At 36.7% G+C, this 14,717-nt stretch overlaps 1 long non-coding RNA gene across 1 annotated transcript; it reads left to right on the top strand.

The window, feature by feature from the left end:
• The first annotated feature begins 252 nt into the window (after nucleotides 1-252).
• LOC311584689 lies at nucleotides 253-14,445 on the top strand. Its single transcript, XR_014774962.1, has 3 exons — nucleotides 253-311; nucleotides 12,394-12,475; nucleotides 14,270-14,445. It is a non-coding gene; the product is annotated as an uncharacterized lncRNA (long non-coding RNA).
• The last annotated feature ends 272 nt before the right edge of the window (nucleotides 14,446-14,717 follow it).

Here is a 14,717-nt window from a genome sequence, read left to right as displayed (position 1 = left end):
GCTTGCTACTGACAATGTCCTCCATGTAGGCATAAGGTTATTGTGCAATTCAAAGGCTGATTTCTGTGCCCTCCTCCTATATCAGATTGCAATGCTTTCCCAAGAATCCTCCATATCAATGTTATGTAAACGCTGCTCCGCAGTTGTCCCTTGCTATGCCAATAAAGCTGCTTACAGCCAATGACTGATCAGGGAAGAGAATAGGGCGGTACTTCCTGCACCCCCAGAGGAGGAGGAGTTAGAGAAGGAAGTAGGAGATTCAGCCACAGGCGCTATCGGGAGAGGAGGTGAAGCAACAAGGGCTACAAAGTGTAAGTATCTCTCGGAAGTATGCTTGGAGGAAACCAGATTATCTTGGAAGAACAAAAGAATGAAGTAATATCTGCTTAGTTATTGTGTTGTGATACAAATTATTAAACAAATATAAAAGCATCTCAGTTATTTATGTGATACCGTGGCGGGGTTAAGAGAGAAACTGAGAAACCAACAGTTTTGTAAAAATAACAAATTCTCACCTTCCTCATCTCTGAAACATGTGGATTAGATGAAAGAACTCCTTATGCAGAAGCATTCCTGGCATCATTTTGTAATCAAAACTTCAGATCTCACAGAAAAGTATACCTTAGTTTCATACAAATAATATGCACAAAAGTGAGGTGCAAATTATTGTTCCTTTAAGTTATTTTCATTTTTATTACCTTTGTTGGTTTGTTTGAGGGGGGATTGGTATGGTGGAACTCCTAAGGCAACCTGAAGCAAATGAGTTTTTCCTTCTGTTATTTAGTTCCCAGGGATCAAACTCAGGCTGTATGTACTTGGGGGCAACAACCCTTACCTGAAATATCATCTATCCAGACCCTTTCCCAGCATTTCTCTACTTCAACTGAAACTGATTTGTGTTGACCAAGGTTACGTGAGTTATTGGAAATCTACGTAAAAAGATAATGTGTTTCTAAAGATGACAGTATTAGTTCATGTATGATTAATTTACTGAGATTTGGAGTCGTAAGTCATTTCCTAAGCCATACTTAGAAGATCTATTGGACCGACAGGGACGTCTGTGAGCCTCGGTGGCTTACTGACCGTGTTAGCATTCTGCACTACACCAGCCTGAAATTTGGTGCCAAGCCTGAGCAGGTTTTGCCTTCTCAATAGATGTGTGATCCCTGGGGACCACTTTCCTCTCACTGAGCTACATCTCAATCAGTAGACAATTCACCACAGAGACTCGGTTTGAATTCTTGCTTCATCTAGTCACACTCAATTGAACAGAGAGGTCTGTGATCATTAAAGTCCCTGCTTTCTACTGACAGTTTCATGGAAGCCATCCAGAGCCACTCAGTGCCTGAATTTTATATTCCCTTGAAATTGAGGCTGCATACCATGCAGCGCTCTGACCTTTTCTGTGAATCCCCCACCCCACCCCTGCCTGCACTTTGAAAGGTATAGGCACATCAGAGAAATCTCACTAAGGATTGTCGCATGATAAAATGTGATGGGAAAGGTCACAATACATACCAGGTTTTAATTTAATACAGCTCACTACTCTGGGAACTGTTAAATATTTACTATGTAAAGATTACCAATACTGACTTGTTTAAAATTTTCTTTTTTGGAACAGGGGGTCTAACCCTGGGATTCATGAATGATTGTGTGCTAGACAGGCCTGCAATTGTATCATCTGCTATTTTTTCCTTGTGGTTACTGAAAAAGATCTGTCAGTTGAATATATAAGTGTCTCTTATTCCAGCAAATGTAAATTCTTGGGTTTTATTTGTTCATGTTTTGGAAGGACGTGCATCGTATAATAGACTTCAGCTACAAGCCAACCATTTGTTCTGAATTTATTTCAGGTTGTGATTCAGCCTAGATATAAAAAAAAGTGCATATTTCTTTCAATTTCTTTTATAGTTCATGACCTTTAATATTTTTCAAGCCATTAGGTTTTTACCATTTCTAATTTTGTAGCAAACGACACTGGTGCTCTCTTCTTCCATTAGCTTCAACTCCAGAAGAACATTTTGAGAGGCAAGGCATCTCTTACTAAAGAAGATTAACCTCCTTTCTTTCATAGTTTTGTTACTTTGAAGATGGAAAAGAAATTAAGCTTGTTCCAGATGAAGGATCTTTGGTCCACTAGGTACTAAAGCTAAAGAAAATCACAGAGAGTCTAGGATGTCCAAACACTTATTCTTTTTTAACTTAATGTGACTTATTTATATAATTATGTTTCTCCTAAGCTCTAAATTCTTACTAGAGCTGCACATGAGTTGCATGCATTAAGGAAACAAAGAGAGAAAGGAAGGAAGGAAAAAGAAGGGGAAAAAGAAAGGAAGCAGAAGGAAACAACAGAGAGGCCTGCTGTTTTCAGTACCTACTTCCAAGTCACATATTGATTCACTGAAGCTGCAGCCAGCAGGATAGAGTAATGGGTTGGGATTTTTATGGAAGATTAGTCAATATTGCTGGGCATGGTGGCACACGCCTTTAATCCTACCACTCAGGAGGCAGAGACAAGCAGATTGCTTTGAGTTAGAGGCCAGCCTGGTCTACAAAGTGAGTCCAGGGCAGCCAAGGCTAACACAGAGAGACCCTGTCTCCAAAAACAAACAGACAACCAAAACAAAACAAAAACAAAAAACAAGAACAAAAACCAAAGATAAGTCAACGTAATAAATTTTAGTGAAATGTTCTTTAATGTGATACTGACAATTATCTCCTTCATAGAAGGATTGTCACATATAACAGTTGAAACACTTGAAGATAATAACTGGCTTACGTTTTGCTGAGGTGTTATGAGATTAAAAACATATGGATTCTGCACAAGAAACTGAAACTGAAATAAATGATGTATATTTTTGAACTTTCCTCCTAAATAGTTAATGAAGTGTCACCACACCCACACACACAAGAAAAATTGGTAAACACATCCTACATTACCATCACATAGCCAAGAAAATACTATAAATACATAAGTGATATGGAAAAAAACCCAGATATTTGAGAAGATAGGCATTCTAAATAACAATTTCATGCATAATTAGTCTGATATCAATGGAGGAGATCAAAGTGAAGAAATGGTACTTCCAAAAAGATATTGTCTGAGCCAGGTTCCCTTGTTAGGCTAAGCACTTAAGCAAAATTTACAGAGTGGTGTAGAGGTTCCATGAGATAACTAGGACCTAAAACTGACCTGGATCCATAAATTGAGTTGTAAATAAATGTAATGCCTATTTTTATAGTCACACTGAGTAGACTCTAAGATGGCTATAATGGGACCCGCTTTCTGGTACATCTTCCAGCTGCATCGTAATCACTTGGGAGCAGATCCTTATTAATATATTTTTGTTCCCTAACAGAAACAACTCTATTCCAATCTCCAGCCACAGAATACAGAAGTATGTGTTATTTATAAGTTAGCATCAGTCTCTAGCGATAAAAATAGTGAAGGCCAGTCTGGAAGGAAGAGCTAAAGACAGTTAAGGTAAAGATATGCAAAAGATGACTCTCTCTTGCAGGTAAAAACAGACTCCATTTCTGATGGAGTTACTGTCTCTGTTGACCTTCAAAAACTCCCTGTCCACACGGATACTGTATTATGAGCTTCATTTTACTTCTGTAACTTGATCTTATACTATATATATATATATATATACTACATATATATATATATATATATATATATATATATATATATATATACTCTTTAAATCTATTCTTTTTAGTTCTTTGGCAATTTCATATCTTTTGATTGTATTCATCATTTTTTACCCACTCTTCCCCAATCCCTCCAGTTCCCTACCTCCTCAATTATGTGACTTTTTAATCTTGTATTTATTTCTTTATGATAAAGTTGAGCTGCCACAGTGTTCTTGAATGTGTGGTCTTCTACCAGAGAGTTGTTAACTTACCAGAGGTTAAACTCTTAGATTAAACTTTCTTTTCCTCTCCCAGAAGCTGGCAGTTGCCAGTAGCTTCACGAGGTCGAGTGTAACCACTGTGGGACCAACCTCTCTCTCCTTGCTGGGATTTGGTCTGTAATGGGATTGCCTAAATTTTGTACATTCTGTTTCAACCACTGTGGTTTGTATGTGCGGCTTCCCTGCTCTATTCAGAAGACCACATTTCCCTCTCGCCATCTATCTCTTAAACTCTCTCCATACCCTCTTCCACAATGATTCCTGAGCCTCGGGATGGGGTTGTAGTTTATATGGTTGCTTTAAGGCTAAGCATTTGGCAGCCTGTTATGCTCTGCACATTGGCTAGTTGTATGTCACCATGTTCATCACTACATACTACTAATAGAAGTATCCCTGATAAACTACACTGATGAGAATTGTGTTTATCTATGAGTACAGCAATACTCCATTAGGAGTCATTTTAATATGATTTTAGCATCAATGTAGTAATAAGTTCTCCCCTAGAGCCTGTGACCTAGGTAGCCATAGGTACCTTTGCTATTGATGGGTTTCATCCTGCTGAGCAGAACATAGATCCGATCAGGAAAAGGCTGGTTACTACCATGATGTTCATGCCTCTATTGCATCTGTGGGCATTTCTTTCCAGGCCAGTAAGTATTTCAGCTCAAAGTGTTAATAGCTGAGTATGATCAATGATTACTTTACTCTTTCAGTAGCTGTGATAGAACCTTCTAGAACTATGAAAGTTAGACAGTAGACATAATGCTTCCAGGTATATGGCAGCATGATTGTATCATGTTCTATGACTCAAATATGTAGTTTAACTTCCTCAGTAGAATCTTTCTCTCACGTTCTAGAGAGCAACTGAGAGCAAGAACAATAGTCTATACTGTCTGTGGTTCTGTGAAACTTCAGAGACCAACAACTCCAAAAGAAGTAACACACATATGTTAATAGATTTTCTATGTTTCTGTCTCTGTCTCTCTGTCTCTGTCTCTGTCTCTGCCCCCTCTCTGTGTTGAGATTTCTACAGTAGTAAATTTTTATGTCTTTCTTAATATGGATTTATAATTGTAGATAAATAAGTTTCATTTATTAAACAAGAAAGATAAAAACACCAAAGTAATATTTAGCATTTGGAAATCATTATTAGTTTACAGACTAATTTTCTGAAGGTGTTGTAAAATGATGCTGGAAACACCTTTATGAAATTAAGGACCTATTCTTAGTATTTGTGAGCTAATAAGGTATATCTCAAGTTTAATGACTTCATATTGCTTTCTTGCATAAAATTATCTTGAATAAGTACAAATACAGATACACAGAAAAATGTCTCTTAAAGAGAATGTATACAATTGCATGTTTAGTCAGTGTACTAACTTAAAAATATTTTACGTTGTATTTGGCATCTTCAAATAATGTATTCATCCTTTTAGAATAAGCACAGATGGAAAGTAAAAGATATTGCTATTTATTATGAGCACAGAACACTTAAATTTAGCCCAAACAGAAAATAAGATTGTATATAAATGAGGCTAAGTACTGAAAATAAACAAGTCCACAGGAGAAGAATGAATACAAAACATGGTATAGTGTAAAATTAAGCTCCATAGTAAGCTGGTACGGGTCAGTGGCTTCCATTTCAGCACAGTGATCATGGATATTAAGGTAACAGTCTTTAGTCCTAAAGCACTGAGCATAAGAACACCCTGAGTCTAAATGCTTTTCCTGCTTCTCTGGGACTGGATGGGGACAGAAACGGACTTTCTGCCCAATTCATGAGCAAAGTGGTCCAGAAGAAATAAGCTCAGGTACGGTACTGATTATTCAACTGTTGTAGGCACAAGTGTCTGCCATAGTCAGATACAAAGTATGTGCTCATTTTACCACTGTGATTCGAAAAAGTATGAATTAGAAAAAAACTGTCTCTAAATAGAATTGTATTGATGTTTTAAATGATTGTTGAAGTAGGCTGAGGCTCCCAGAACATCATGATTCACAAATAAGTCTCCATATATACTGTCCTTTTTGTTCAAATATGCTAAGTTTTTATCAGTGTTTTTTGGTAAGTTAATGTTCTTGACCTAAAGAAATGTCCATATTCTGAACCACTAAACTTATGAATTTGTTTCCTCAAATGATGAAGGGAGCATTAAAGATGATTGTGGATTTAGAAATGGTTTCTTGGGTTACCTAGCAATCTAACATAATTACAAGCACTTAAAAATTTACAAGGACTCCTATATGTGGGAGTCAGAATGGTCAAAGTCATAGAATTGCATGTAATCATAATAGTGGTTGGGGTGATGTGACTAAGAACCATAGAATTCAGAGTGCCTCTAGATGCCAGGAAAGGCAAGAGATGACTTAAACCCTAGATCCTTCAGAACAAACACAGATGTTGATGAGTGTTCCATGCTAAATATAGTATTTTATGTTACTAAGACTATGGCCCCTGTTATACCAGTTGTGTGAAGCAAATATAAAATGGCCGGTAGGAAGACATTTTTTTTAGATGGAAACTCATCAGCTCTAAAGCCATCATCTGCAGGTCTTGACATTTGTCCTGGGTTCTTTTCCTGTTGTCATGATAGCAAAATCAGGGGCACCAATTTTTTTTTTTCTGATGCACAGTTCAATTCTACTGTCTATCATGGCAGGTAACTCAAAGCTGCAAGAGCTTAAAAAAGTGAGTCATTTCATATGTATAATCAGAAAACAGCAACGAATGCGGCGGCTGTGCAGGCCATTTCTCATTTATACATTTCAGAATCCCAGCCAAGGAGGGGCGCCACCCAGAATAGGCAGCCTTCTTCTCTAAAAATTGAACTAAAATAATCAGTCCCCACACGCCTGGCTAGAAGCTCATATTTCAGTTTGTTTTGGAGTCTTCCAAGCTGACAATGAACAATATCACATCACTATTTATATTATGATCATTTCTCTATAATTTTCACTTACATTTATGCTAAAATTTGTCATTCTTATAGCAGCAATATAGAAAGGAGAGACTACTTCAAAGACTGGTCCAAGGTAATATGAATTACAGAAACTATGTTCTGTATGACTATAATTGGGCAGATGGTCCTTCATAACTGTATAGAATTCCACATACCTCATTTTCTGTCCCAATATTGTGAAGACTATACCACAGGGTAGGTGATGATTGTGTACCCGGTGCAGTAGTCCTTTTGGATGTAAGTCATGCTAGCTAGCCATCTTTGATGTCAGCACAGTTTGTAGACGTAATGCTCTAGTCAACAGGTGTTGGAACACATCTCAAGATCTAAAGGTCAGAACTGTTCACAAGAACTGTTGCTGAATACCCACTGCACAAAATCCTTCAGCATATTCAATGGCTATTGAATCAAATTCTTTACTTAATTCATTGCCAAAATTTTTTAAAACCTGATAAGTTCTAAATCACATCTATGTCAGTAGGTACTACCTCTGCGTACTCTGTGTTTCAACTACATTGTGTTCCAAGAGCAACAATATAAAACTAATGATTGTTACTATATTGTAGTCAAAGTCTGTGCTTGGAATTAGCATCAGAAAGATGATATTACTAGTATGAGACCCCAAATGAAGCTCATTAAATAACTGTGTGTCAGGAATTATATTTTTATTTTTTAAGGAAACTATTTGATAAATGGTCTAATTATAAAATATAGGTGCTATCTGCAGAAAATCCCATTTTTTGTCATAGTTAAAGTCATGAAGCCTAGCTATCCTTTATGTTAACAATTCCCCACTTAACTTTGTTTTAGTAAGCATTGTTTTCATAGTCTTTATTACTGACCTTAACATTTCCTACTTAGACTAACAAGATAACTTCCTGTACTTTTTTTTCATCCTCTTTCTAACTTTGTCAGTATAATTATCTGTCTAATTTAGTAGCATGGCTTCTCCCTTGAATACTTTTAATGATGTGGGGATTCTGCTTTGACCTAATTTTGCTATGGATTAAAGTTGCCAACTTTCTTAGGTTGTAAAAGAACAAATAGTTACATATTCATCATCCACTCTGTAGAATACATCCTTTCCAACTCAGTATGTTGCAGTGTGTGATGATGCTTATGGTTAATTGAGACACTAAATGATGATGGTGATTGCCTGTGAAAAGAAACCGGAAGTAATGTATAAAGTCTGGACGCACAATTATTCCAACCTGAAAGCAACCACTCTGGAATTGTTGGGTGCTTTAGTTTTCAAAAGCTGACACATGGTGATTGTGGAACTCTTAGGCACTATTTTAATCTTGTGACTATAACTGTCTGGTGAAGTCACAGTTTCTATACACAGAATCACAAATACACATCTAGAATTATGTTGGCTGCGGGTTAAGCATTCCATAGTCAAGTGAAATTTGCTTATGTGATATCTAGTTTGAACAATCTCTCAAGAAAAGGAGTAAGTTTCAGAATTGTAATACCACTAGAGCCCCATAGCCCAGTTGTAGATCTGCTACATGATTTGTGTCAATATACACAGACTTTGAAAGAGATTCATCATCAACAAAATGTGTAGGAAGAATTGAGGTTCTTTTATAGACATTCCTTCAAGATATGTTTGTTCCAGTGGAAAAAATGCCTACTATTATCTTGTATCATGAAATCTCATTTTGGAAGCATATTTAAGACTTTTGGTATGATAAATCTTCCATGTTAAAAACAAAATGTAATTCCAGACCAGCAAGATGGCTTACAGGACCTTGATACTTAATTTTTAAGATCCAAAATGTTGCACTTTGTGGAAAAAAAAGCCACAGATTTGAAAGAGAAAAAGAAGGTGTATATGGGAAGGTATTCAGGGAGGAAAGAGAAGGAAGAAATGCTGTAATTATATTATAATCTAAAAAAATTAGAATGTAACAAAAGTTCATGCTGAAACCCATAGTTAAAAAGTGTGCTGTATCTAGTGATGCCTTACGTCAGATACAAGAAAAAATACTATGGAAATCTGTGGGGCTCATGGACTGTGCAACAGGGAAAAATGACACAGAGTTTCAGTGAGGCCAAAATGTATCCAAACCCAAAAATCTCAAACTTGAGACTTGCAGGAGTAAGGATCACTCCATCCCTGTCTGTGTCTGAGTCCCCCCCCATCACAGACACAAGTAGTCTTGCTACCCCCACCCTTGTAGCCTAGCAGCTGGAGTTCCTCTCCAGCCAAATGAAGCATTGCCATCACCTCAGACCCAGCTAATGATGTACACTCACCTGAAAACCCCTACTCATGATCCCATGGTTTATATAGCCCTTATCCCCTTACTCAATAAAGAGAGTTGTATCACTGGAGAAGCTGTGTTGCTGAAAGGGTTGTAACACTAAAAGAGCTGTATTACAGAAGGCTTTCTTCTTTTGGGCATTCACCAATGGACTGGGATATTGTAAATCCACCTGTGCATCTAAGCTTAATTCCTTCAGGTCCAATACCTACACACATTGGTGCTTGGACACCTCAATGGGAAAAAGCAGACCCGAGCTCCAGACAGAAAAAAACTTAAGATGGGATTTTTCTGACTAGCTAAATTCAGGAACCATGAGAGAAATGACTGAGGTCAATATGCAGTGTGGTCTTGCAATGTTCCATGAACTATGTCCTAAAAAAAAAAGCTCTACTGAAAAAAAAAAGATGGCTCACAAGCTAAAGGTGCTTGCCACTATGTCTGATGATGTGAATGCAACACTGGCAAGCCATGTCAAGCTAAAAGGTAAGAAGATATTCTGTCAAGTTTCCCTCTGAGCTATAAATGTGTGACTCTGATGACAAATAAATAAAAAGTATTTATATTGAAGTTCATGAGTTTCTGCTTTAGAAAAGAAAATCCACGGACACGGGGAACCCACAATTTTTATGATAACCAAGACTTGACAGAAAAATAAGGAAGATGGCAACTGACACCTAGGAAAACACTGGTGAATATATTTTTGTAAAATAAGCCAAGGTAGTAATTTGTTTTTCCCAGTGTGGTGCTCACCAAACAGCTCTTAGGCAGTGAAGGGCTCTACCTCAGAAGAGGCTCATGACAGTTAGCCTATCTAATGCAACTTTCCAAAATATTTTCCCAGCCTACTTTCCTGGGTTCCGGTTGAATGTTTGATTGTATAAATTAAGCAGTTATTGGTAAGAATTGGAAATATGCAAACCAATAATAATAATAAAGAATTTACCTTTTGAAGTCTAACTTGTTCTATTCTAATTGCTTTTTTCTTTGTTTCGCAATATGTCCATATGCCAGGAAGCTTAGCTTAATGTACAATATCCAGAAAACCATACCAGGTCACTTCTAGAAAGCAAAGAGAACTAATTTGTATTCAAATAAATTAATATGACTTTATATTCTACTTACAGACCAATTATGCCCTTTCCAAACTTAGAAAATGACTTTTTAAATAACCTGTGTGTTACTGCTATAGGAATCAACACAGAATTTGTAGTGAACAAATAAATTGTATCACATAAAAACTAATAAATCAAAGGCAAAAAGTTATATATTTTCAGCTTTGACAATGATATCTACAATTTGCCTTAGACAATAGGGCAATGGATTTTTAAAATACAAGTTGGCTAAGAAGGTACAGTACATTATGATCCTGAACTATGCATTCTCTAAACCCTGTCATAAGTCAAGTAGCCAATGATGGCTAGAGAGAAACAGGATAGGAAAAAACTCTTCCAATCATAACCAACCTATATGTCTAGTTTTCTGTGTATGTTTTTATAGTGTCACAATGCCTCAGGTGCCAACTTGATGAAAGATGGGCTCCTCATAAGGTGCACCTTGTACTTTCACTCTATCAAATCAGAAATTCAGTTGTCAAGCATCCAGTGGCATCTTATTTTTCTTTAGAATCTAGTTTTAGGTGAAGTTTAGGTTACATGAAAGGACAATGCCATCAGACTACTGATGACAGGCTGTGTATCGGGAGACTGAGGTCTGCAGACACTCTCCTGAGGGTTGTACACTAACTGAATTGGTGATGTTTCTTCTGCCACCTACAATTAGAAATAGTTGAAAACATTTCTACACTTTCTTTCCACCTTACCAATGTCTTTGCAAACCTATTAACTTACTCATATTTTTTTCTCTGAAATTCCAAAGTGCTCCATAATTCTGCCACTGAACCCTATCAATACAATCCTAAATCTCGTAAGTAAATGCAGAGCTGAGTGAAAAGAACATTGTCTCCAAATTTCTTATCAATAGCTATGTAATATTTTAGGTAAAAACTCAAAGAGATTATGTATACTTCATGGTAGGAAATTTTCTGCTGTGCTCTCTTGCCTTTGGCAAAAGGTCCTATGACTGCATGACTGTGGATGCAGGTGTTCCTCATTCTGGTGCATGGAATATTGCAGTGACTGAGGCTATGCTCCAGGAGAAGCAGGTGTTCCTCCATTTAGACTGACATGTTGGGAAATAGGATGAATAATGGCATTCTTCCAAATTCCAGGAGAAAACATAAAGAGTGCTTAAAAATCTATTGAAAATCTTCACACACTTAATTGAATTCTGTTGTGTTCTGTTTAATGGTAACACCAGAGTAAAAAAGTACTATTAATGTGAATAAGACATTTTTCTGGAATGGTAATTATGCTAGGATTTAGTTCTTTTCTGTATTCGATGAAAGAAATAGACTAAAATGAGTGGGAACAGTTTTCATTATTTCTAGGTCATGGAAATTTGGAGCAACTAAAATCGGATATCATCTATCAAAAGAATAGAGCCTTACAAGTTGCCTAACTAACTGAGTGTATTCCTATGCCTCTGTAATGCTAGCATGCAGGAGGCAGAGGCAGACCCATATTTTCCCAATAAGCCTGAGCTACATAGATTCTATCTCAAAAAGGAAGCAAACAAATGAAGTAAGGTAAGTAATGGTAACCAAGCAGTGGTCCAACCACACAACGAAATGTCATTTATTAATAATATTGTTTATAAAATATTATGCATCTCATTAAATAGCTGATCAAAACATTACAACGAATGATATTTTGCTGTACTTAAAAATCACCATATTGTCCTAACCCCAGTTTTTTGGAAGCTCATAGAAGACACATGAGAGATGAAGTGTAACATCTGTTTCAGAACAAAAAAAATGAAACAAATGTTTGTGTTTTCACAATTAATGTCAGCCTTCATATCCATATTAATCAGGATCAGAAAAAATGTAAAAGTCAGAGTAATTTCCTTGTGCCGCTAGGACTGTATGATAACGCTTACATCCTTAATTGTCCTTCCTTGCATCATTTTGCATTATCCTAGGAAAAAACAGGATGAGCTCAAAATAGTGTGAGAAATGATAAACAACATTTATATAATGCTAAGCATACTGTTATGATGTACTATTTTCTTATTAGTTGCTGCTGTTAAATTTAGTATATATAATTAATTAAAATTCATGGTGGACATGTGCTCATGGGTAGAAACATTGTACTTAAGGTGTGGTTGTATCTCTGTTTTTAGGAAATTCCTGGGGGCCTTGGAAGAATACCCTGAAGATAACAGAGAACTTCTGTATGACTTTAGAAGTGAGCACTTCTGATGAGTAAGTGTTTTCGGATAAGTCTCAATCATCTTAAACAGACTGTTGTTAAACTTTTGGACATCCAGAACAATGCCACTGATATAATAACGAAGATAAGGACCATGTTAGTAGAAAGTGCTAGAGGGAAAATCTGCCTCCTATTTTATCAGGAGCATTTGTAACACAATCACCAATAAGCATGCCTTATTACCTCAGTGGTCTAGATAAAAAACATTTTAAAGGAAGTTATGGATATATTATATTATTTAAATATATACGGTAAATTGTGAAACTAGAAAATAAAAAGTAAATATTGTAAATAGAGAGGACACAATCTTGATGGCTTTCTAGTGCCAGATTAAGAACTGGCTCTGGAGTAGTTTTGTGGGAGGGAGGAAAGGGAGGATACAAGGGATGGGCTAACAATTGAGATGTAATATGAATAAACTAATAATAAGAAAGAAAAGAAAAGAAAACAGAACATGCCATGAAAACATGGCCTGGAGATGAAACTGAGTGTGTGACTGCAAATGTTCTTGTTATGATGTAAAAAAGTCAAAAGGTGGCTAGTCAAAGGTTCTTTAAGGAGATTAAAGATGTTCACATAAGAACTTTTGGTCTCCTGGGAAGCTCCAAGTTGTTATCCTGAAAGTGTCTCATTAGAAACCAAAGGAAGAGAAAGTGTTCTCGCTGAGATTCATGCCTGTGCATTTGAAAGGAAATTGAAAACTCCCCATGAAGACCTGTAAATGGGCCATGATGCTTTTGGGAAAGTTGTGTATAGAGTGTCACTGTTTAGATGCGAACTACCCCACAAAGTGTTCAAACTCTTGGTTCCCACATAGCGCCACTGTTTGTAAGAAGTGAGTCAGAAGGAGACAGCAGATGTTTGCTTCCTGATGCTCAGAGTTGTAACAGTTCTTTCCACAAGATTCGGTAGGCTTTGTTGCCTCTTGCCACAATGCCTTCCACAATATAGTAGACTATCAATTTATATTATGTGTCAAAGTAGACTTCCTGACAATTAGGGTACTTCCATCCTGTCAGTGATGGGGAAAAGTAACTAATGAACATAAAACTGGGATTCCTTTGACCAAAAGGAAGAGTGACATTAGAAAATGAGAAAAGTTCACTGGCTCTTAAATTTTAACTGAAAGAAAACAGGCTGACAAAACAGCTCGATGCCAAACCCATTTTTCTCTTAAAATAGTTGGCAAAGATGACTCTTCCCAAAAGCAAAAACCAGAGCCCTCTGTGCAGAACCATGGGACAAAGAGATTCCTGCCGCACTTGGAAGATAATCAATGAAATCCCCACACTTTCCACCTGGACCTCAAAATTGCTAGGAACCAATACTCTGTGTGTGACTCACAGAACTTTCTTCTTAATCAATTCTTTGATGGGCAATATTGATATTTAGACTTTCCAGTTTAAGAAAAATCAGTCAATGGTAGATAGTACAAAGAATAGTGTTAATTTAGAAATAGCAGTGCCTCTCAATTGAAGCTCCATGCTAGTGTAAACTTTAGACACATTCAAAGAGAAGCAAGGAGAAGTTTGTAAAAATCAAATAAATAAATCACAGTAAAATGACAGTCAGTGAACACAGTCATTAATAAGAAGTGTGACCATGATTTGATCAGCTAACAATTAACTTGTATGACTTATTTATTCTAAACATCCTGCAATAGCACTTTTGATGCAATAAATAGATATGACTGCATAGAAAGTTAAGGTAAAATAGTTACATAAGGTCTTCAAAATGCAGAGACATATGGAATATGGCATTTTAAAATGTTTTTTATTATTTTAAAGATTCACTGACAATGAGACAAGTTATCTCCTGGCAACACCCAGCCTACCTCAAAGAGGATGATGAGCATCCAAGAAATTCCTTATGGAGATGGCTTCAAATGTGGCAAACAAGCCACTGGGCAAAATATCCTTATTTCTACCACAGACAGAATTCTGCCTAAAAAGGGAAAATCTTGGATGCCAGCAGAGTTGCCAGCCAAACTCTGCCAAGACAGGGTAAGCAAGTCCTCAATAGTTCCTGCCTCACAAATATTTCTCTCAGATATATTGGGCCAGAAGGCTGAAGAAGATGCTCCAACATTACAGAGAGTTTTGGGTGGCTATTCAGGTAAAAACTATCTCTGCTGTCTTCTCATTTGGAAAGTTTCTAAGCTGCACTTACGGCATACTCAGGTAATCAAGTTTATTCCTTCTCAAATCTCTAATGAGGTTGAAGACCAGGTAGCTT

Source organism: Acomys minous (genome assembly GCF_964271855.1).
Source record: "Acomys minous genome assembly, chromosome: 15".
Taxonomy (NCBI): domain Eukaryota; kingdom Metazoa; phylum Chordata; class Mammalia; order Rodentia; family Muridae; genus Acomys; species Acomys minous.
The sequence above is the reverse complement of the archived record's forward strand: the minus strand, read 5'-3'. Positions and strand labels throughout refer to the sequence as shown.